The sequence below is a fragment of the Scyliorhinus torazame genome, chromosome 2, assembly GCF_047496885.1.
Source record: "Scyliorhinus torazame isolate Kashiwa2021f chromosome 2, sScyTor2.1, whole genome shotgun sequence".
NCBI classification, from domain to species: Eukaryota; Metazoa; Chordata; class Chondrichthyes; order Carcharhiniformes; family Scyliorhinidae; genus Scyliorhinus; species Scyliorhinus torazame.
The window spans coordinates 387,813,951-387,833,917 of record NC_092708.1 but is presented as its reverse complement, the minus strand read 5'-3'; the positions used below and the strand labels follow the sequence as shown (position 1 = coordinate 387,833,917).

The 19,967-nt window shown below is 48.9% G+C and overlaps 1 protein-coding gene across 6 annotated transcripts in view; it reads left to right on the top strand.

The window, feature by feature from the left end:
* The window catches only part of LOC140405479 (epithelial cell adhesion molecule-like), a 261,892-nt gene that overhangs the window by 48,319 nt on the left and 193,606 nt on the right, over positions 1-19,967 (top strand). The window lies entirely within an intron of this gene.

Sequence of the window (19,967 nt, the reverse complement as noted above, 5' to 3'; positions counted from 1 at the left end):
GTCAGAGTGCTGTACTGTCAGAGTTCTGTACTGTCACAGTGCTGTACTGTCAGAGTTCAGTACTGTCACAGTGCTGTCACAGTGCTGTACTGTCAGAGTTCTGTACTGTCACAGTGCTGTACTGTCAGAGTTCTGTACTGTCAGATTGCTGTACTGTCACAGTGCTGTACTCTCACAGTGCTGTACTCTCACGGTGCTGTACTGTCACAGTGCTGTACTGTTTTAGTGCTGTACTGTCACAGTGCTGTACTGTCAGAGTGCTGTACTGTCACAGTGCTGTACCGTCACGGTGCTGTTCTGTCAGAGTGCTGTACTGTCACGGTGCTGTACTGTCAGAGTGCTGTACTGTCACAGTGCTGTACTGTCAGAGTTCTGTACTGTCAGTGTTCTGTAATTTCAGAGTTCTGTACTGTCAGAGTTCTGTACTGTCACGGTGCTGTTCTGTAAGAGTGCTGTACTGTCACAGTGCTGTACTGTCACGGTGCTGTACTGTCACGGTGCTGTACTGTCACAGTGCTGTTCTGTCACAGTGCTGTAATGTCAGAGTCCTGTACTGTCAGAGTTCGGTGCTGTCAGAGTGCTGTACTGTCACAGTGCTGTACTGTCAGAGTGCTGTACTCTCACAGTGCTGTACTGTCACGGTGCTGTACTGTCAGAGTGCTGTACTGTCACAGTGCTGTTCTGTCACAGTGCTGTAATGTCAGAGTTCTGTACTGTCACAGTGCTGTACTGTCACGGTGCTGTACTGTCACAGTGCTGTACTGTCAGAGTGCTGTACTGTCACAGTGCTGTACTGTCACGGTGCTGTACTGTCAGAGTGCTGTACTGTCACAGTGCTGTTCTGTCACAGTGCTGTAATGTCAGAGTCCTGTACTGTCAGAGTTCGGTGCTGTCAGAGTGCTGTACTGTCACAGTGCTGTACTGTCAGAGTTCTGTAATTTCAGTGTTCTGTACTGTCAGAGTTCTGTACTGTCAGAGTGCTGTACTGTCAGAGTTCTGTACTGTCACAGTGCTGTACTGTCACAGTGCTGTACTGTCACAGTGCTGTACTGTCAGAGTGCTGTACTGTCAGAGTGCTGTACTGTCACGGTGCTGTTCTGTCACAGTGCTGTTCTGTCAGAGTTCTGTACTGTCACAGTGCTGTACTGTCAGAGTTCTGTACTGTCACAGTGCTGTACTGTCACAGTGCTGTACTGTCAGAGTTCTGTACTGTCACAGTGCTGTACTGTCAGAGTTCTGTACTGTCACAGTGCTGTACTGTCAGAGTGCTGTACTGTCACAGTGCTGTACTGTCAGAGTGCTGTACTGTCACGGTGCTGTACTGTCACAGTGCTGTACTGTCAGAGTGCTGTACTGTCACAGTGCTGTACTGTCAGAGTGCTGTACTGTCACGGTGCTGTACTGTCAGAGTTCTGTACTGTCACAGTGCTGTACTGTCAGAGTGCTGTACTGTCACAGTGCTGTACTGTCAGAGTGCAGTACTGTCAGAGTGCTGTTCTGTCAGAGTACTGTACTGTCAGGGTGTTGTACTGTCAGAGTTCAGTACTGTCACAGTGCTGTACTGTCAGAGTTCTGTACTGTCAGAGTGCTGTACTGTCACAGTGCTGTACTGTCACGGTGCTGTACTTTCACAGTGCTGTACTGTTTTAGTGCTGTACTGTCACAGTGCTGTACTGTCAGAGTGCTGTACTGTCACAGTGCTGTACCGTCACAGTGCTGTACTGTCAGAGTGCTGTACTGTCAGAGTGCTGTACTGTCACGGTGCTGTACTGTCAGGGTGCTGTACTGTCAGAGTGATGTACTGTCACAGTGATGTACTGTCACAGTGATGTACTGTCACAGTGATGTACTGTCAGAGTGCTGTACTGTCAGAGTGCTGTACTGTCACAGTGCTGTACTGTCAGAGTGCTGTACTGTCAGAGTTCTGTACTGTCAGAGTGCTGTACTGTCAGAGTGCTGTACTGTCACAGTGCTGTACTGTCAGAGTGCTGTACTGTCACTCTACCGTCAGAGTTCTGTACTGTCACAGTGCTGTACTGTCAGTGTGCTGTACTGTCAGAGAACTGTACTGTCACAGTGCTGTACTGTCAGAGTGCTGTACTGTCACAGTGCTGTACGTCAGAGTGCTGTACTGTCAGAGTGCTGTACTGTCAGAGTGCTATACTGTCAGAGTTCTGTACTGTCAGAGTGCTGTACTGTCACAGTGCTGTACTGTCAGAGTTCTGTACTGTCAGAGTGCTGTACTGTCAGAGTTATGTATTGTCACAGTGCTGTACCGTCAGAGTGCTGTACTGTCACAGTGCTGTACTGTCAGAGTGCTGTACTGTCAGAGTGCTGTACTGTCAGAGTTCTGTACTGTCAGAGTGCTGTACTGTCACAGTGCTGTACTGTCAGAGTGCTGTACTGTCACAGTGCTGTACTGTCAGAGTGCTGTACTGTCAGAGTTCTGTACTGTCAGAGTTCTGTACTGTCAGAGTGCTGTACTGTCACAGTGCTGTACTGTCACAGTGCTGTACTGTCAGAGTTCTGTACTGTCACAGTGCTGTACTGTCAGAGTGCTGTACTGTCACAGTGCTGTACTGTCAGAGTGCTGTACTGTCACAGTGCTGTACTGTCAGAGTTCTGTACTGTCAGTGTTCTGTACTTTCAGAGTTCTGTACTGTCAGAGTTCTGTACTGTCACGGTGCTGTACTGTCAGAGTGCTGTACTGTCACGGTGCTGTACTGTCAGAGTGCTGTACTGTCAGAGTGCTGTACTGTCACAGTGCTGTTCTGTCACAGTGCTGTAATGTCAGAGTGCTGTACTGACAGAGTTCGGTGCTGTCAGAGTGCTGTACTGTCACAGTGCTGTACTGTCAGAGTTCTGTACTGTCAGTGTTCTGTAATTTCAGAGTTCTGTACTGTCAGAGTGCTGTACTGTCAGAGTTCTGTACTGTCAGTGTTCTGTAATTTCAGAGTTCTGTACTGTCAGAGTGCTGTACTGTCAGAGTTCTGTACTGTCACAGTGCTGTACTGTCAGAGTTCAGTACTGTCACAGTGCTGTACTGTCAGAGTTCTGTACTGTCACAGTGCTGTACTGTCAGAGTTCTGTACTGTCAGATTGCTGTACTGTCACAGTGCTGTACTCTCACAGTGCTGTACTCTCACGGTGCTGTACTGTCACAGTGCTGTACTGTTTTAGTGCTGTACTGTCACAGTGCTGTACTGTCAGAGTGCTGTACTGTCACAGTGCTGTACCGTCACAGTGCTGTACTGTCAGAGTGCTGTACTGTCAGAGTGCTGTACTGTCACGGTGCTGTACTGTCAGGGTGCTGTACTGTCAGAGTGCTGTACTGTCAGAGTGCTGCACTGTCACAGTGCTGTACTGTCAGAGTGCTGTACTGTCAGAGTGCTGCACTGTCACAGTGCTGTACTGTCAGAGTGCTGTACTGTCAGAGTTCTGTACTGTCAGAGTGCTGTACTGTCAGAGTGCTGTACTGTCAGAGTGCTGTACTGTCACAGTGCTGTACTGTCAGAGTGCTGTACTGTCACTGTACCGTCAGAGTTCTGTACTGTCACAGTGCTGTACTGTCAGAGTGCTGTACTGTCACAGTGCTGTACTGTCACAGTGCTGTACTGTCAGAGTTCTGTACTGTCACAGTGCTGTACTGTCAGAGTTCTGTACTGTCACAGTGCTGTACTGTCAGAGTGCTGTACTGTCACAGTGCTGTACTGTCAGAGTGCTGTACTGTCACAGTGCTGTACTGTCACAGTGCTGTACTGTCAGAGTGCTGTACTGTCACAGTGCTGTACTGTCAGAGTTCTGTACTGTCAGAGTGCTGTACTGTCAGAGTGCTGTACTGTCAGAGTGCTGTACTGTCAGAGTTCTGTACTGTCACAGTGCTGTACCGTCAGAGTGCTGTACTGTCAGAGTGCTGTACTGTCAGAGTTCTGTACTGTCACAGTGCTGTACGTCAGAGTGCTGTACTGTCAGAGTGCTGTACTGTCACAGTGCTGTACTGTCAGAGTGCTGTACTGTCACAGTGCTGTACTGTCAGAGTTCTGTACTGTCACAGTGCTGTACCATCAGAGTGCTGTACTGTCAGAGTGCTGTACTGTCACAGTGCTGTACTGTCAGAGTACTGTACTGTCACAGTGCTGTACCGTCAGAGTGCTGTACTGTCACAGTGCTGTACTGTCACAGTGCTGTACTGTCAGAGTTCTGTACTGTCACAGTGCTGTACTGTCACAGTGCTGTACTGTCAGAGTTCAGTACTGTCACAGTGCTGTACTGTCAGAGTTCTGTACTGTCAGAGTGCTGTACTGTCACAGTGCTGTACTGTCACAGTGCTGTACTGTCACGGTGCTGTACTGTCACAGTGCTGTACTGTTTTAGTGCTGTACTGTCACAGTGCTGTACTGTCAGAGTGCTGTACTGTCACAGTGCTGTACCGTCACAGTGCTGTACTGTCAGAGTGCTGTACTGTCAGAGTGCTGTACTGTCAGAGTGCTGTACTGTCACGGTGCTGTACTGTCAGGGTGCTGTACTGTCAGAGTGATGTACTGTCACAGTGATGTAATGTCAGAGTGCTGTACTGTCAGAGTGCTGTACTGTCACAGTGCTGTACTGTCAGAGTTCTGTACTGTCAGAGTGCTGTACTGTCAGAGTGCTGTACTGTCAGAGTGCTGTACTGTCACTCTACCGTCAGAGTTCTGTACTGTCACAGTGCTGTACTGTCAGAGTGCTGTACTGTCAGAGTTCTGTACTGTCAGAGTGCTGTACTGTCACAGTGCTGTACTGTCAGAGTTCTGTACTGTCAGAGTGCTGTACTGTCACGGTGCTGTACTGTCACAGTGCTGTACTGTCACGGTGCTGTACTGTCAGAGTGCTGTACTGTCAGAGTTCTGTACTGTCACAGTGCTGTACTGTCAGAGTGCTGTACTGTCACGGTGCTGTACTGTCAGAGTTCTGTACTGTCACAGTGCTGTACTGTCAGAGTGCTGTACTGTCACAGTGCTGTACTGTCACAGTGCTGTACTTTCAGAGTGCTGTACTGTCACAGTGCTGTACTGTCACGGTGCTGTACTGTCAAAGTGCTGTACTGTCAGAGTTCTGTACTGTCAGAGTGCTGTACTGTCAGAGTTCTGTACTGTCAGAGTGCTGTATTGTCACAGTGCTGTACGTCAGAGTGCTGTACTGTCACAGTGCTGTACTGTCAGAGTTCTGTACTGTCACAGTGCTGTACTGTCAGAGTGCTGTACTGTCACGGTGCTGTACTGTCAGAGTGCTGTACTGTCAGAGTGCTATACTGTCAGAGTTCTGTGCTGTCAGAGTGCTGTACTGTCAGAGTTCTGTACTGTCAGAGTTCTGTACTGTCACAGTGCTGTACTGTCAGAGTGCTGTACCGTCAGAGTGCTGTACCGTCAGAGTGCTGTACTGTCACAGTGCTGTACTGTCACAGTGCTGTACTGTCAGAGTGCTATACTGTCAGAGTTCTGTACTGTCAGAGTGCTGTACTGTCACAGTGCTGTACTGTCAGAGTGCTGTACTGTCACAGTGCTGTACTGTCAGAGTTCTGTACTGTCAGAGTGCTGTACTGTCACAGTGCTGTACTGTCAGAGTGCTGTACTGTTAGAGTTCTGTACTGTCAGAGTGCTGTACTGTCAGAGTGCTGTACCGTCAGAGTGCTGTACTGTCAGAGTGCTGTACTGTCAGAGTGCTGTACTGTCAGAGTGCTGTACTGTCAGAGTGCTGTACTGTCAGAGTTCTGTACTGTCACAGTGCTTTACGTCAGAGTGCTGTACTGTCAGAGTGCTGTACTGTCACAGTGCTGTACTGTCAGAGTGCTGTACTGTCACAGTGCTGTACTGTCAGAGTTCTGTACTGTCACAGTGCTGTACCATCAGAGTGCTGTACTGTCAGAGTGCTGTACTGTCACAGTGCTGTACTGACAGAGTACTGTACTGTCACAGTGCTGTACCGTCAGAGTCCTGTACCGTCAGAGTGCTGTACCGTCAGAGTGCTGTACTGTCAGAGTGCTGTACTGTCACAGTGCTGTACTGTCAGAGTTCTGTACTGTCAGAGTGCTGTACTGTCAGAGTGCTGTACTGTCACAGTGCTGTACTGTCAGAGTGCTGTACTGTCACAGTGCTCTACTGTCACAGTGCTGTACTGTCAGAGTGCTGTACTGTCAGAGTGCTGTACTGTCACAGTGCTGTACTGTCAGAGTTCTGTACTGTCAGTGTTCTGTACTTTCAGAGTGCTGTACTGTCAGAGTGCTGTACTGTCAGAGTGCTGTACTGTCACAGTGCTGTAGTGTCAGAGTGCTGTACTGTCAGAGTGCTGTACTGTCACAGTGATGTACTGTCACAGTGCTGTACTGTCAGAGTTCTGTACTGTCACAGTGCTGTACTGTCAGAGTGCTGTACTGTCAGAGTTCTGTACTGTCACAGTGCTGTACTGTCAGAGTGCTGTACTGTCACGGTGCTGTACTGTCAGAGTGCTGTACTGTCACAGTGCTGTACTGTCAGAGTTCTGCACTGTCAGTGTTCTGTACTTTCAGAGTTGTGTACTGTCAGAGTTCTGTACTGTCACGGTGCTGTACTGTCAGAGTTCTGTACTGTCAGAGTTCTGTACTGTCACGGTGCTGTTCTGTCAGAGTGCTGTACTGTCACGGTGCTGTACTGTCAGAGTGCTGTACTGTCAGAGTGCTGTACTGTCAGAGTGATGTACTGTCAGAGTGATGTACTGTCACAGTGCTGTTCTGTCACAGTGCTGTAATGTCAGAGTTCAGTGCTGTCAGAGTGCTGTGCTGTCAGAGTGCTGTACTGTCACAGTGCTGTACTGTCAGAGTTCTGTACTGTCAGTGTTCTGTAATTTCAGAGTTCTGTACTGTCAGAGTTCTGTACTGTCACGGTGCTGTTCTGTCAGAGTGCTGTACTGTCACGGTGCTGTACTGTCAGAGTGCTGTACTGTCACAGTGCTGTTCTGTCACAGTGCTGTAATGTCAGAGTTCTGTACTGTCACAATGCTGTACTGTCAGAGTGCTGTACTGTCACAGTGCTGTACTGTCACGGTGCTGTACTGTCACAGTGCTGTTCTGTCACAGTGCTGTAATGTCAGAGTCCTGTACTGTCAGAGTTCGGTGCTGTCAGAGTGCTGTACTGTCACAGTGCTGTACTGTCAGAGTTCTGTACTGTCAGTGTTCTGTAATTTCAGTGTTCTGTAGTGTCAGAGTTCTGTACTGTCAGAGTGCTGTACTGTCAGAGTTCTGTACTGTCAGAGTTCTGTACTGTCAGAGTTCTGTACTGTCACAGTGCTGTACTGTCAGAGTGCTGTACTGTCAGAGTTCTGTACTGTCAGAGTGCTGTACTGTCACGGTGCTGTACTGTCAGAGTGCTGTTCTGTCACAGTGCTGTTCTGTCAGAGTTCTGTACTGTCACAGTGCTGTACTGTCAGAGTTCTGTACTGTCAGAGTGCTGTACTGTCAGAGTTCTGTACTGTCAGAGTGCTGTACTGTCACGGTGCTGTACTGTCAGGGTGCTGTACTGTCAGAGTGCTGTTCTGTCAGAGTACTGTACTGTCAGGGTGCTGTACTGTCAGAGTTCAGTACTGTCACAGTGCTGTACTGTCAGAGTTCTGTACTGTCAGAGTGCTGTACTGTCACAGTGCTGTACTGTCACGGTGCTGTACTTTCACAGTGCTGTACTGTTTTAGTGCTGTACTGTCACAGTGCTGTACTGTCAGAGTGCTGTACTGTCACAGTGCTGTACTGTCACAGTGCTGTACCGTCACAGTGCTGTACTGTCAGAGTGCTGTACTGTCACGGTGCTGTACTGTCACGGTGCTGTACTGTCAGGGTGCTGTACTGTCAGAGTGATGTACTGTCAGAGTGCTGTACTGTCAGAGTGCTGTACTGTCAGAGTGCTGTACTGTCAGAGTGCTGTGCTGTCACAGTGCTGTACTGTCAGAGTGCTGTACTGTCAGAGTTCTGTACTGTCAGAGTGCTGTACTGTCAGAGTGCTGTACTGTCACAGTGCTGTACTGTCAGAGTTCTGTACTGTCAGAGTGCTGTACTGTCAGAGTGCTGTACTGTCAGAGTGCTGTACTGTCAGAGTGCTGTACTGTCAGAGTTCTGTACTGTCAGAGTGCTGTACTGTCAGAGTGCTGTACTGTCAGAGTGCTGTACTGTCAGAGTTCTGTACTGTCAGAGTGCTGTACTGTCAGAGTGCTGTACTGTCACTCTGCCGTCAGAGTTCTGTACTGTCACAGTGCTGTACTGTCAGTGTGCTGTACAGTCAGAGTGCTGTACTGTCACAGTGCTGTACTGTCAGAGTGCTGTACTGTCACAGTGCTGTACGTCAGAGTGCTGTACTGTCAGAGTGCTGTACTGTCAGAGTGCTATACTGTCAGAGTTCTGTACTGTCAGAGTGCTGTACTGTCACAGTGCTGTACTGTCAGAGTTCTGTACTGTCACAGTGCTGTACTGTCAGAGTGCTGTACTGTCAGAGTGCTGTACTGTCAGAGTTCTGTATTGTCACAGTGCTGTACCGTCAGAGTGCTGTACTGTCACAGTGCTGTACTGTCAGAGTGCTATACTGTCAGAGTTCTGTACTGTCAGAGTGCTGTACTGTCAGAGTGCTGTACTGTCAGAGTGCTGTACTGTCACAGTGCTGTACTGTCAGAGTGCTGTACTGTCAGAGTTCTGTACTGTCAGAGTTCTGTACTGTCAGAGTTCTGTACTGTCAGAGTGCTGTACTGTCACAGTGCTGTACTGTCACAGTGCTGTACTGTCAGAGTTCTGTACTGTCACAGTGCTGTACTGTCACAGTGCTGTACTGCCACAGTGCTGTACTGTCAGAGTGCTGTACTGTCACAGTGCTGTACTGTCAGAGTTCTGTACTGTCAGTGTTCTGTACTTTCAGAGTTCTGTACTGTCAGAGTTCTGTACTGTCACGGTGCTGTACTGTCAGAGTGCTGTACTGTCACAGTGCTGTTCTGTCACAGTGCTGTCATTTCAGAGTGCTGTACTGTCAGAGTTCGGTGCTGTCAGAGTGCTGTACTGTCACGGTGCTGTACTGTCAGAGTGCTGTACTGTCAGAGTGCTGTACTGTCAGGGTGCTGTACTGTCAGGGTGCTGTACTGTCAGAGTGCTGTACTGTCAGAGTGCTGTACTGTCAGAGTGCTGTACCGTCACAGTGCTGTACTGTCAGAGATCTGTACTGTCAGTGTTCTGTACTGTCAGAGTGCTGTACTGTCAGAGTGCTGTACTGTCAGAGTGCTGTACTGTCAGAGTGCTGTAGTGTCAGAGTGCTGTACTGTCAGAGTGCTGTACTGTCACAGTGCTGTACTGTCAGAGTTCTGTACTGTCAGTGTTCTGTACTTTCAGAGTTCTGTACTGTCAGAGTTCTGTACTGTCAGAGTTCTGTACTGTCAGAGTTCTGTACTGTCAGAGTTCTGTACTGTCACGGTGCTGTACTGTCAGAGTGCTGTACTGTCACAGTGCTGTACTGTCAGAGTTCTGTACTGTCACAGTGCTGTACTGTCAGAGTGCTGTACTGTCACAGTGCTGTACTGTCAGAGTTCTGCACTGTCAGTGTTCTGTACTTTCAGAGTTCTGTACTGTCAGTGTTCTGTAATTTCAGAGTTCTGTACTGTCAGAGTTCTGTACTGTCACGGTGCTGTTCTGTCAGAGTGCTGTACTGTCACGGTGCTGTACTGTCAGAGTGCTGTACTGTCACAGTGCTGTTCTGTCACAGTGCTGTAATGTCAGAGTTCTGTGCTGTCACAGTGCTGTACTGTCAGAGTTCTGTACTGTCAGAGTTCTGTACTGTCACAGTGCTGTACTGTCAGAGTGCTGTACTGTCAGAGTGCTGTACTGTCACGGTGCTGTACTGTCAGAGTGCTGTACTGTCAGAGTGCTGTACTGTCAGAGTGCTGTACTGTCACGGTGCTGTACTGTCAGGGTGCTGTACTGTCAGGGTGCTGTACTGTCAGAGTGATGTACTGTCACAGTGATGTAATGTCAGAGTGCTGTACTGTCAGAGTGCTGTACTGTCACAGTGCTGTACTGTCAGAGTTCTGTACTGTCAGAGTGCTGTACTGTCAGAGTGCTGTACTGTCAGAGTGCTGTACTGTCACTCTACCGTCAGAGTTCTGTACTGTCACAGTGCTGTACTGTCAGAGTGCTGTACTGTCAGAGTTCTGTACTGTCAGAGTGCTGTACTGTCACAGTGCTGTACTGTCAGAGTTCTGTACTGTCAGAGTGCTGTACTGTCACGGTGCTGTACTGTCACAGTGCTGTACTGTCACGGTGCTGTACTGTCAGAGTGCTGTACTGTCAGAGTTCTGTACTGTCACAGTGCTGTACTGTCAGAGTGCTGTACTGTCACGGTGCTGTACTGTCAGAGTTCTGTACTGTCACAGTGCTGTACTGTCAGAGTGCTGTACTGTCACAGTGCTGTACTGTCACAGTGCTGTACTTTCAGAGTGCTGTACTGTCACAGTGCTGTACTGTCACGGTGCTGTACTGTCAAAGTGCTGTACTGTCAGAGTTCTGTACTGTCAGAGTGCTGTACTGTCAGAGTTCTGTACTGTCAGAGTGCTGTACTGTCAGAGTTCTGTACTGTCAGAGTGCTGCATTGTCACAGTGCTGTACGTCAGAGTGCTGTACTGTCACAGTGCTGTACTGTCAGAGTTCTGTACTGTCACAGTGCTGTACTGTCAGAGTGCTGTACTGTCACGGTGCTGTACTGTCAGAGTGCTGTACTGTCAGAGTGCTATACTGTCAGAGTTCTGTGCTGTCAGAGTGCTGTACTGTCAGAGTTCTGTACTGTCAGAGTTCTGTACTGTCACAGTGCTGTACTGTCAGAGTGCTGTACCGTCAGAGTGCTGTACCGTCAGAGTGCTGTACTGTCACAGTGCTGTACTGTCACAGTGCTGTACTGTCACAGTGCTGTACTGTCAGAGTGCTATACTGTCAGAGTTCTGTACTGTCAGAGTGCTGTACTGTCACAGTGCTGTACTGTCAGAGTGCTGTACTGTCACAGTGCTGTACTGTCAGAATTCTGTACTGTCACAGTGCTGTACTGTCAGAGTGCTGTACTGTCAGAGTTCTGTACTGTCACAGTGCTGTACCGTCAGAGTGCTGTACTGTCAGAGTTCTGTACTGTCAGAGTGCTGTACTGTCAGAGTGCTGTACCGTCAGAGTGCTGTACTGTCAGAGTGCTGTACTGTCAGAGTGCTGTACTGTCAGAGTGCTGTACTGTCAGAGTGCTGTACTGTCAGAGTTCTGTACTGTCACAGTGCTTTACGTCAGAGTGCTGTACTGTCAGAGTGCTGTACTGTCACAGTGCTGTACTGTCAGAGTGCTGTACTGTCACAGTGCTGTACTGTCAGAGTTCTGTACTGTCACAGTGCTGTACCATCAGAGTGCTGTACTGTCAGAGTGCTGTACTGTCACAGTGCTGTACTGACAGAGTACTGTACTGTCACAGTGCTGTACCGTCAGAGTCCTGTACCGTCAGAGTGCTGTACCGTCAGAGTGCTGTACTGTCAGAGTGCTGTACTGTCACAGTGCTGTACTGTCACAGTGCTGTACTGTCAGAGTTCTGTACTGTCAGAGTGCTGTACTGTCACAGTGCTGTACTGTCAGAGTGCTGTACTGTCACAGTGCTCTACTGTCACAGTGCTGTACTGTCAGAGTGCTGTACTGTCAGAGTGCTGTACTGTCACAGTGCTGTACTGTCAGAGTTCTGTACTGTCAGTGTTCTGTACTTTCAGAGTGCTGTACTGTCAGAGTGCTGTACTGTCAGAGTGCTGTACTGTCAGAGTGCTGTAGTGTCAGAGTGCTGTACTGTCAGAGTGCTGTACTGTCACAGTGATGTACTGTCACAGTGCTGTACTGTCAGAGTTCTGTACTGTCACAGTGCTGTACTGTCAGAGTGCTGTACTGTCAGAGTTCTGTACTGTCACAGTGCTGTACTGTCAGAGTGCTGTACTGTCACGGTGCTGTACTGTCAGAGTGCTGTACTGTCACAGTGCTGTACTGTCAGAGTTCTGCACTGTCAGTGTTCTGTACTTTCAGAGTTGTGTACTGTCAGAGTTCTGTACTGTCACGGTGCTGTACTGTCAGAGTTCTGTACTGTCAGAGTTCTGTACTGTCACGGTGCTGTTCTGTCAGAGTGCTGTACTGTCACGGTGCTGTACTGTCAGAGTGCTGTACTGTCAGAGTGCTGTACTGTCAGAGTGATGTACTGTCAGAGTGATGTACTGTCACAGTGCTGTTCTGTCACAGTGCTGTAATGTCAGAGTTCAGTGCTGTCAGAGTGCTGTGCTGTCAGAGTGCTGTACTGTCACAGTGCTGTACTGTCAGAGTTCTGTACTGTCAGTGTTCTGTAATTTCAGAGTTCTGTACTGTCAGAGTTCTGTACTGTCACGGTGCTGTTCTGTCAGAGTGCTGTACTGTCACGGTGCTGTACTGTCAGAGTACTGTACTGTCACAGTGCTGTTCTGTCACAGTGCTGTAATGTCAGAGTTCTGTACTGTCACAATGCTGTACTGTCAGAGTGCTGTACTGTCACAGTGCTGTACTGTCACGGTGCTGTACTGTCACAGTGCTGTTCTGTCACAGTGCTGTAATATCAGAGTCCTGTACTGTCAGAGTTCGGTGCTGTCAGAGTGCTGTACTGTCACAGTGCTGTACTGTCAGAGTTCTGTACTGTCAGTGTTCTGTAATTTCAGTGTTCTGTAGTGTCAGAGTTCTGTACTGTCAGAGTGCTGTACTGTCAGAGTTCTGTACTGTCAGAGTTCTGTACTGTCAGAGTTCTGTACTGTCACAGTGCTGTACTGTCAGAGTGCTGTACTGTCAGAGTGCTGTACTGTCAGAGTTCTGTACTGTCAGAGTGCTGTACTGTCACGGTGCTGTACTGTCAGAGTGCTGTTCTGTCTCAGTGCTGTTCTGTCAGAGTTCTGTACTGTCACAGTGCTGTACTGTCAGAGTTCTGTACTGTCAGAGTGCTGTACTGTCAGAGTTCTGTACTGTCAGAGTGCTGTACTGTCACGGTGCTGTACTGTCAGGGTGCTGTACTGTCAGAGTGCTGTTCTGTCAGAGTACTGTACTGTCAGGGTGCTGTACTGTCAGAGTTCAGTACTGTCACAGTGCTGTACTGTCAGAGTTCTGTACTGTCAGAGTGCTGTACTGTCACAGTGCTGTACTGTCACGGTGCTGTACTTTCACAGTGCTGTACTGTTTTAGTGCTGTACTGTCACAGTGCTGTACTGTCAGAGTGCTGTACTGTCACAGTGCTGTACTGTCACAGTGCTGTACCGTCACAGTGCTGTACCGTCACAGTGCTGTACTGTCAGAGTGCTGTACTGTCACGGTGCTGTACTGTCACGGTGCTGTACTGTCAGGGTGCTGTACTGTCAGAGTGATGTACTGTCAGAGTGATGTACTGTCAGAGTGCTGTACTGTCAGAGTGCTGTACTGTCAGAGTGCTGTACTGTCAGAGTGCTGTGCTGTCACAGTGCTGTACTGTCAGAGTGCTGTACTGTCAGAGTTCTGTACTGTCAGAGTGCTGTACTGTCAGAGTGCTGTACTGTCACAGTGCTGTACTGTCAGAGTTCTGTACTGTCAGAGTGCTGTACTGTCAGAGTGCTGTACTGTCAGAGTGCTGTACTGTCAGAGTTCTGTACTGTCAGAGTGCTGTACTGTCAGAGTGCTGTACTGTCAGAGTGCTGTACTGTCAGAGTTCTGTACTGTCAGAGTGCTGTACTGTCAGAGTGCTGTACTGTCACTCTGCCGTCAGAGTTCTGTACTGTCACAGTGCTGTACTGTCAGTGTGCTGTACAGTCAGAGTGCTGTACTGTCACAGTGCTGTACTGTCAGAGTGCTGTACTGTCACAGTGCTGTACGTCAGAGTGCTGTACTGTCAGAGTGCTGTACTGTCAGAGTGCTATACTGTCAGAGTTCTGTACTGTCACAGTGCTGTACTGTCACAGTGCTGTACTGTCAGAGTGCTGTACTGTCAGAGTTCTGTACTGTCACAGTGCTGTACTGTCAGAGTGCTGTACTGTCAGAGTGCTGTACTGTCAGAGTTCTGTATTGTCACAGTGCTGTACCGTCAGAGTGCTGTACTGTCACAGTGCTGTACTGTCAGAGTGCTATACTGTCAGAGTTCTGTACTGTCAGATTGCTGTACTGTCAGAGTGCTGTACTGTCAGAGTGCTGTACTGTCAGAGTGCTGTACTGTCACAGTGCTGTACTGTCAGAGTGCTGTACTGTCAGAGTTCTGTACTGTCAGAGTTCTGTACTGTCAGAGTTCTGTACTGTCAGAGTGCTGTACTGTCACAGTGCTGTACTGTCACAGTGCTGTACTGTCAGAGTTCTGTACTGTCACAGTGCTGTACTGTCACAGTGCTGTACTGTCACAGTGCTGTACTGTCACAGTGCTGTACTGTCAGAGTTCTGTACTGTCAGTGTTCTGTACTTTCAGAGTTCTGTACTGTCAGAGTTCTGTACTGTCACGGTGCTGTACTGTCAGAGTGCTGTACTGTCACGGTGCTGTACTGTCAGAGTGCTGTACTGTCACAGTGCTGTTCTGTCACAGTGCTGTCATGTCAGAGTGCTGTACTGTCAGAGTTCGGTGCTGTCAGAGTGCTGTACTGTCACGGTGCTGTACTGTCAGAGTGCTGTACTGTCAGAGTGCTGTACTGTCAGGGTGCTGTACTGTCAGGGTGCTGTACTGTCAGAGTGCTGTACTGTCAGAGTGCTGTACTGTCAGAGTGCTGTACCGTCACAGTGCTGTACTGTCAGAGATCTGTACTGTCAGTGTTCTGTACTGTCAGAGTGCTGTACTGTCAGAGTGCTGTACTGTCAGAGTGCTGTACTGTCAGAGTGCTGTAGTGTCAGAGTGCTGTACTGTCAGAGTGCTGTACTGTCACAGTGCTGTACTGTCAGAGTTCTGTACTGTCAGTGTTCTGTACTTTCAGAGTTCTGTACTGTCAGAGTTCTGTACTGTCAGAGTTCTGTACTGTCAGAGTTCTGTACTGTCAGAGTTCTGTACTGTCACGGTGCTGTACTGTCAGAGTGCTGTACTGTCACAGTGCTGTACTGTCAGAGTTCTGTACTGTCACAGTGCTGTACTGTCAGAGTGCTGTACTGTCACAGTGCTGTACTGTCAGAGTTCTGCACTGTCAGTGTTCTGTACTTTCAGAGTTCTGTACTGTCAGTGTTCTGTAATTTCAGAGTTCTGTACTGTCAGAGTTCTGTACTGTCACGGTGCTGTTCTGTCAGAGTGCTGTACTGTCACGGTGCTGTACTGTCAGAGTGCTGTACTGTCACAGTGCTGTTCTGTCACAGTGCTGTAATGTCAGAGTTCTGTGCTGTCACAGTGCTGTACTGTCAGAGTTCTGTACTGTCAGAGTTCTGTACTGTCACAGTGCTGTACTGTCAGAGTGCTGTACTGTCAGAGTGCTGTACTGTCACGGTGCTGTACTGTCAGAGTGCTGTACTGTCAGAGTTCTGTACTGTCACTGTGCTGTACTGTCACAGTGCTGTACTGTCAGAGTGCTGTACTGTCAGAGTGCTGTACTGTCAGAGTACTGTACTGTCAGGGTGCTGTACTGTCAGAGTTCAGTACTGTCACAGGGCTGTACTGTCAGAGTTCTGTACTGTCAGAGTTCTGTACTGTCACAGTGCTGTACTGTCAGAGTTCTGTACTGTCAGAGTGCTGTACTGTCACAGTGCTGTACTGTCACGGTGCTGTACTGTCACAGTGCTGTACTGTTTTAGTGCTGTACTGTCAGAGTGCTGTACTGTCAGAGTGCTGTACTGTCAGAGTGCTGCACTGTCACAGTGCTGTACTGTCAGAGTGCTGTACTGTCAGAGTGCTGTACTGTCAGAGTGCTGCACTGTCACAGTGCTGTACTGTCAGAGTGCTGTGCTGTACTGTCAGAGTTCTGTACTGTCAGAGTGCTGTACTGTCACAGTGCTGTACTGTCAGAGTGCTGTACTGTCACTGTACCGTCAGAGTTCTGTACTGTCCCAGTGCTGTACTGTCAGAGTGCTGTACTGTCACAGTGCTGTACTGTCACAGTGCTGTACTGTCAGAGTGCTGTACTGTCACAGTGCTGTACTGTCACAGTGCTGTACTATCAGAGTGCTGTACTGTCACGGTGCTGTACTGTCAGAGTGCTGTACTGTCAGAGTGCTGTACTGTCAGAGTTCTGTACTGTCACAGTGCTGTACCGTCAGAGTGCTGTACCGTCAGAGTGCTGTACTGTCAGAGTGCTGTACTGTCAGAGTGCTGTACTGTCAGAGTGCTGTACTGTCAGAGTTCTGTACTGTCAGAGTGCTGTACGTCAGAGTGCTGTACTGTCACAGTGCTGTACTGTCAGAGTGCTGTACTGTCAGAGTTCTGTACTGTCACAGTGCTGTACCATCAGAGTGCTGTACTGTCAGAGTGCTGTACTGTCACAGTGCTGTACTGTCAGAGTACTGTACTGTCACAGTGCTGTACCGTCAGAGTGCTGTACTGTCACAGTGCTGTACCGTCTGAGTGCTGTACCGTCAGAGTGCTGTACTGTCACAGTGCTGTACTGTCACAGTGCTGTACTGTCAGAGTTCTGTACTGTCACAGTGCTGTACTGTCACAGTGCTGTACTGTCACAGTGCTGTACTGTCACAGTGCTGTACTGTCAGAGTTCTGTACTGTCAGAGTGCTGTTCTGTCAGAGTGCTGTACTGTCACAGTGCTGTACTGTCAGAGTGCTGTACTGTCAGAGTGCTGTACTGTCAGAGTGCTGTACTGTCAGAGTGCTGTACTGTCAGAGTGCTGTACTGTCACGGTGCTGTACTGTCAGAGTGCTGTACTGTCAGAGTTCTGTACTGTCACAGTGCTGTACTGTCAGAGTGCTGTACTGTCACAGTGCTGTACTGTCAGAGTGCTGTACTGTCAGAGTGCTGTTCTGTCAGAGTACTGTACTGTCAGAGTGCTGTACTGTCAGAGTGCTGTACTGTCACGGTGCTGTACTGTCAGGGTGCTGTACTGTCAGAGTGCTGTACTGTCACTCTACCGTCAGAGTTCTGTACTGTCACAGTGCTGTACTGTCAGAGTGCTGTACTGTCACAGTGCTGTACTGTCAGAGTGCTGTGTTGTCACAGTGCTGTACGTCAGAGTGCTGTACTGTCACGGTGCTGTACTGTCAGAGTGCTGTACTGTAACAGTGCTGTACTGTCAGAGTGCTGTACTGTCAGAGTGCTGTGTTGTCACAGTGCTGTACTGTCACAGTGCTGTACTGTCAGAGTGCTGTACTGTCAGAGTGCTGTACTGTCACAGTGCTGTACTGTCAGAGTGCTGTGTTGTCACAGTGCTGTACTGTCACAGTGCTGTACTGTCAGAGTGCTGTGTTGTCACAGTGCTGTACGTCAGAGTGCTGTACTGTCACGGTGCTGTACTGTCACGGTGCTGTACTGTCACAGTGCTGTACTGTCAGAGTGCTGTACTGTCATAGTGCTGTACTGTCAGAGTTCTGTACTGTCAGAGTGCTGTAATGTCAGAGTTCTGTGCTGTCAGAGTGCTGTACTGTCAGAGTTCTGTACTGTCAGAGTTCTGTACTGTCACAGTGCTGTACCGTCAGAGTGCTGTACCGTCAGAGTGCTGTACTGTCACAGTGCTGTACTGTCACAGTGCTGTTCTGTCACAGTGCTGTCATGTCAGAGTGCTGTACTGTCAGAGTTCGGTGCTGTCAGAGTGCTGTACTGTCACGGTGCTGTACTGTCAGAGTGCTGTACTGTCAGAGTGCTGTACTGTCAGGGTGCTGTACTGTCAGAGTGCTGTACTGTCAGAGTGCTGTACCGTCACAGTGCTGTACTGTCAGAGATCTGTACTGTCAGTGTTCTGTACTGTCAGAGTGCTGTACTGTCAGAGTGCTGTACTGTCAGAGTGCTGTACTGTCAGAGTGCTGTACTGTCAGAGTGCTGTAGTGTCAGAGTGCTGTACTGTCAGAGTGCTGTACTGTCAGAGTGCTGTACTGTCAGAGTTCTGTACTGTCAGTGTTCTGTACTTTCAGAGTTCTGTACTGTCAGAGTTCTGTACTGTCAGAGTTCTGTACTGTCTGAGTTCTGTACTGTCAGAGTTCTGTACTGTCACGGTGCTGTACTGTCAGAGTGCTGTACTGTCACAGTGCTGTACTGTCACAGTGCTGTACTGTCAGAGTTCTGTACTGTCACAGTGCTGTACTGTCAGAGTGCTGTACTGTCACAGTGCTGTACTGTCAGAGTTCTGCACTGTCAGTGTTCTGTACTTTCAGAGTTCTGTACTGTCAGTGTTCTGTAATTTCAGAGTTCTGTACTGTCAGAGTTCTGTCAGAGTGCTGTACTGTCACGGTGCTGTACTGTCAGAGTGCTGTACTGTCACAGTGCTGTTCTGTCACAGTGCTGTAATGTCAGAGTTCTGTGCTGTCACAGTGCTGTACTGTCAGAGTTCTGTACTGTCAGAGTTCTGTACTGTCACAGTGCTGTACTGTCAGAGTGCTGTACTGTCAGAGTGCTGTACTGTCACGGTGCTGTACTGTCAGAGTGCTGTACTGTCAGAGTTCTGTACTGTCACTGTGCTGTACTGTCACAGTGCTGTACTGTCAGAGTGCTGTACTGTCAGAGTGCTGTACTGTCAGAGTACTGTACTGTCAGGGTGCTGTACTGTCAGAGTTCAGTACTGTCACAGGGCTGTACTGTCAGAGTTCTGTACTGTCAGAGTTCTGTACTGTCACAGTGCTGTACTGTCAGAGTTCTGTACTGTCAGAGTGCTGTACTGTCACAGTGCTGTACTGTCACGGTGCTGTACTGTCACAGTGCTGTACTGTTTTAGTGCTGTACTGTCAGAGTGCTGTACTGTCAGAGTGCTGTACTGTCAGAGTGCTGCACTGTCACAGTGCTGTGCTGTCAGAGTGCTGTACTGTCAGAGTGCTGTACTGTCAGAGTGGTGCACTGTCACAGTGCTGTACTGTCAGAGTGCTGTGCTGTACTGTCAGAGTTCTGTACTGTCAGAGTGCTGGACTGTCACAGTGCTGTACTGTCAGAGTGCTGTACTGTCACTGTACCGTCAGAGTTCTGTACTGTCACAGTGCTGTACTGTCAGAGTGCTGTACTGTCACAGTGCTGTACTGTCAGAGTGCTGTACTGTCACAGTGCTGTACTGTCACAGTGCTGTACTGTCAGAGTGCTGTACTGTCACAGTGCTGTACTGTCAGAGTTCTGTACTGTCAGAGTGCTGTACTGTCAGAGTGCTGTACTGTCAGAGTGCTGTACTGTCAGAGTTCTGTACTGTCACAGTGCTGTACCGTCAGAGTGCTGTACCGTCAGAGTGCTGTACTGTCAGAGTGCTGTACTGTCAGAGTGCTGTACTGTCAGAGTGCTGTACTGTCAGAGTTCTGTACTGTCAGAGTGCTGTACGTCAGAGTGCTGTACTGTCACAGTGCTGTACTGTCAGAGTGCTGTACTGTCAGAGTTCTGTACTGTCACAGTGCTGTACCATCAGAGTGCTGTACTGTCAGAGTGCTGTACTGTCACAGTGCTGTACTGTCAGAGTACTGTACTGTCACAGTGCTGTACCGTCAGAGTGCTGTACTGTCAGAGTTCTGTACTGTCACAGTGCTGTACTGTCACAGTGCTGTACTGTCACAGTGCTGTACTGTCAGAGTTCTGTACTGTCACAGTGCTGTACTGTCAGAGTGCTGTACTGTCAGAGTTCTGTACTGTCACAGTGCTGTACTGTCAGAGTGCTGTACTGTCACAGTGCTGTACTGTCAGAGTTCTGTACTGTCAGAGTGCTGTACTGTCAGAGTGCTGTACTGTCAGAGTGCTGTACTGTCAGAGTGCTGTACTGTCAGAGTGCTGTACTGTCACGGTGCTGTACTGTCAGAGTGCTGTACTGTCAGAGTTCTGTACTGTCACAGTGCTGTACTGTCAGAGTGCTGTACTGTCAGAGT